Here is a 4,564-nt window from a genome sequence, read left to right on the forward strand (position 1 = left end):
TGTTCATGTGTAGGCCCTGGGTTTGCCTTGTTCTACATATAGAATGTGGCAAGAGCTGAATGTCAAACATCATCGGAATCCAGTACTGTTGCACCTACGATGCTGTGATTTTTTCACTTCTAGAAGAGCCTCTGTGTTACAGTCTATTTCTAAACTGTAGATTCATCTCTTCTTTTTCTAAACCCTATTCCTTAAATTCTCATATGTAATGATAGTTTTGAAGATTTCGATCTCCAAAGCAACTTTTTAAATTGATATGAGCATAGTACCAGAAGCCATCAAATTATACATACAGAGATTCCCTTTACTCTGCTTCCCACATTCATCTTTACAACACTCTGAAAGGTTTTTCAGTCAAGAATCTCATTTCACTGGGTTACATGTGCTCTACAATAACCTCTGTTTTTTTTTTTTTTAATAACAGTAACAAAATAGCACCAGTATTTTTTTTTTTTTCAAATCATGAGCAGATCCAAGAATGACATAAGTAAAATTTTGCACTCTTCCCTGGGGAATCCAGATCTAAAATATCTACTAAAAGTAAATAAAAAGTTTACATAAGATCCAATACATGTATAAACAATGACACTTGTTTGTTTCTGAGGCAGGCATTTAGAGACATATATTTTCTGATACTTATGTAGGCTCATGTCTAATCCTGCTGTAGCTGTAGGAGCTACTGATTATCCACCCTTAAGTCAGAAAGACTGCCCGTCTACGAGTGAAGTATGATACTATGGTTAATTGCAAAATGCTAACAGCACTACCCGAGGCCCAATTTGTCACCACGCACAGGTCTACCTTGTGGGTTTCCAGGCCACAGTCTGCACTGCTTCTCCAACATTATTGTGAGGCCATATTTGGCTGTTATCTCTGCTGGGTTGTTTCATCAACGTGACTCTGCATGTGTCTGTGTGGACATGATAGAAAATTAGTCCAGGCATGAGGCACTTGAGAATGTTCTGCTCACTGACCACACATTTTAATGAAGCATATAATCTGAACTTGGGTTCTGTTCAATTATTTGACTCCTCAGAATTGCTTACCTTTGTGAAGGTTGTTAGCAGTTACAATTCAATAGGTTTTTTTTTTTTTCTTATTTTTTTCCTCCTTGGTTGCATATCTAAGATACTGATTTCATTTTAGTTCTTATTGGTAACCATAATATTATAGTCTAGTTATTTCCTGCCTGGTTATGGAATGCTTTTTTTTTTTTTTTTTAACAAAATTCTTCTTTTTAATACTTTCTATGTGCTACTAAGTTTAACTTTTAAATAATATTATTTTCCTTAGATGTGTTTCTGTTTTAAGAAACCAAACTGTTACTTATTTCAAAAAATTCTGCCATATATTAAACTAAAACATTTTTTCTTAATCTATATGAATAAGAAATTATATTATGATCTTATAAAAGGGAAAGTGTTTCTATTAATGAATTTCAAAGGTAAAAGCAACCATTTGGAAGCATGTTAAACTGCTGGCATGGCATCATGTGTATTATGTTATCAACAGTTCATGCTTGACAACTCAACCTGATAAGCTTGGTTGGATAACACAGCTAGTTTAACGTAAGAAATAGAGTAGGTCAGCCAGGTATGGTGGCTCATGCTTGTGATCCCAGCACTTTGGGAGGCCGAGGTGGGTGGATCACGAGGTCAGGAGTTCAAGATGAGCCTCACTAACATGGTGAAGCCCCATCTCTACTAAAAATACAAAAATTAGCCTGGTGTGGTGACACGTGCCTGTAGCCCCAGCTACTCGGGAGGCTGAGGCAGAAGAATTGCTTGAACCCGGGAGGTGAAGGTTGCAGTTAGCCAAGATCTGCACTCCAGCCTGGGCAACAGAGCAAGACTCCATCTTAAAAAAAAAAAAAAAAAGAAAGAAAGAAAAAGAAATAGAGTAAGTCAACCTTTCCCAAAATAAATGCCATAGAACCCCAGTTCCATAAGACATTCATAGGCATTATGCCTCACAATGTTCTTTTATTCAAAAAATTTGGGAAGTAGTGAGTTAAAGTAAACAAGTTTATTTATAGTATGACTTGTAAGAACCTTTCATGCCAATGTGCACCGTGGAGCTCTAAGAGTCAGATATAGCATGCAACATCTCCAGTGTGTGTGTGTGTTTCAGAAAATCTGATAGGACTGGTATTCTTTAAAACACACTTGGAGAAATACTGAAATACCAGAGGAACTCTTGACCTAGAGAATAGTCTGACATGGTATAAATTAGTTGATGCAATTTCCTAAAATTTTTTAGTGGCTTTCTAGAGGTCATGCTAAAAAACTTTGTAAAAAGTCTTGAGGTCCTAAACTGTCCGTTTAACTAGATAGCTTCATGTCATTATTTATTTATTTCTTAGAGACAGGGTCTTGCTCTATTGTCCTGGAGTGCAACAGGCTGGAGTGGAGTGGCATGATCATAGCTCACTACAATCTCAAACTCCTAGCCTCAAGCAATCCTCCCACCTTGGCCTCCCAAAGTACTAGGATTGCAGGTATGAGCCACCACACCTGGCCTTCATGCCATTATTTAGATAAAGGCAAGTGACACATGAAGATGTGTAGCTCATTTTGGGGTGGGGACACCCTAAAAGTCTATTAGTCAGACTTCATGCTGTTTGCAGCTGGGACACCTTCCTGTCTGTATCAACATTCTGTCTTGCTTGAGAAAAGGCCACTGTGGAAACAACACACCTGTGTAGCAGGTAGACTGAAGTCAGATGTGTCTAAACATTTTTTTGGCAAAACAGTGGGATGAACTTTCCAGAAGCACATTTTCCTGAGCCCTGAAAAGCCTCTTGGGAAAAACTCATTCTGGAGAAAGCGGATGCTAGATGTTACAAGAGCTGGACTCAGTAAGAAAATGTTGGTAGTTGGAGGAGGAGGGGATGTTATGGAAACAACATCGATATCAATCTGAAATGTCAAGTCCTAATATTCAGATTTGTTTTCTGACTCAGCCAGAACCCATTGGACTTGTATTGGGTAATTGGGAAGAGGAGGTAAAGGAAATATTAAAGGAGATACTTAACTTTGTATAACTCACAGGACTAGGTCAGCTTTCCACCTCCTCTAAGAGTGTTACACATAAGAAGCCCCTGCTTTGTAACAGAACGGTACAAACTTTTGGTACCTCAAAAGCTCTGTGCATCAGCTGTCTTGGGAGGTGTTGAAGCCCCAGGAAGCTGGTGGATGCCAAGTGGGAGGTGGTGGTACCCAGTGGAGAAAGGTTAGCAAGGGCATAAAAGATGTTCTCTAAGGACTCCCAGAAGTATCTGAAGGAACCTTTGCAGGGGAACTCATAGGTAGGCTCGTTGGGGCAGAAGTTCAATTATGCAAAGGAGTTGGGTAACTGCTATTAACATAACCCCATCGATACCCACAGGCCTATGGTAATTTATGACACAGAATGTGCAGAACTGTTAGCCACACACTCAGCTTTTGCCCTTTCATACCAGCGTCCTCTGGGAAGGGATCTTCAGGGCTAAGAGCTAAAACACTTAGCTGGACTAGTGACAGAACTTCAGAAGTCATCTTCTACTCTCGTGTACATTCTCTATACTTTCTGTCTTGCAGCATAGGGCACAGGCTGTATGTGCCATCTTAGGCAGCATCTTTGATTCTAGAATTTTAAGAGGAAATAGAGTAAGGCCAAAGAGGGTGGGATTTAGATGTTGGCTGTTTAGAGCTGGCCACAGGCTTAGGAAGACATATACTGCCTGTGAAGGTATCTGTGTTCTCCAGTCCAGTGCAACAGGATACAAAAGCAGATAAAGATGCAAGAAGGAAACTCTAGGAGAGTGTGTGTTTGGCTAGAATAACTCCATGCATTTTATTTCTTATAAACCATATAACAGCAATAAGCAATAGACAGGATTTGGATTTACCTAATCTAAATTATTGGGGAAACAATAATATAAACTCAGAATCTAAAGGGAGAAAAACTGCAATTGATTTCTCCCTCCTTCTGATCCCTCCTCCTATCTGCCCTCACTCCACACACACACAGAAGCCATTCCTGAGCATTCCTCTGCCTAACTCAGGAGATGAGCTTCTTTAAAAGGAGGAAGGGGGACAGACTTTGTGAGGAAGACCAAGAGCTATAAAGAGAAGCCCAGGGCCTTGAGACTCTTGGTCCTGCATTTGGCAGCTGCCTAAATGTGGGTAAGTCACCCTGTCTTTAATTCTTTGTTCCCTCATTTGCAAAATGCTGCACTATCTACTTCATAAGGATATTGTGAGGAACAAATAAGATATATGCACAATAGAACACTTTGTAAACAGTGAAGTGCTGCGTGGATGTTCATTGCCTGTGTTAGATGTGCAGACTATGGTAGCATCTGAGCAGAGCGTATAGAAGAGGCCAGAATTTGGAGTACTGCTACGTGATTTGGGCAGGTATCATGAAGATAAAGACCACGGCTGAGGTCAGAGAAATGCTCAGGATTGGAAGGATGAGCTGGATATTGAGACTCAGGAAGGCTAGACATTGAGTGCAGGGCAGGGATCTCTTAAGCAGGGTGGAATCAATCATATTTTTTTTTTTTTTTTTTTTTTTTTTT

The sequence above is a fragment of the Rhinopithecus bieti genome, unplaced genomic scaffold (assembly GCF_001698545.2).
Source record: "Rhinopithecus bieti isolate Rb0 unplaced genomic scaffold, ASM169854v2 scaffold_32955, whole genome shotgun sequence".
Classification (NCBI taxonomy): Eukaryota; Metazoa; Chordata; class Mammalia; order Primates; family Cercopithecidae; genus Rhinopithecus; species Rhinopithecus bieti.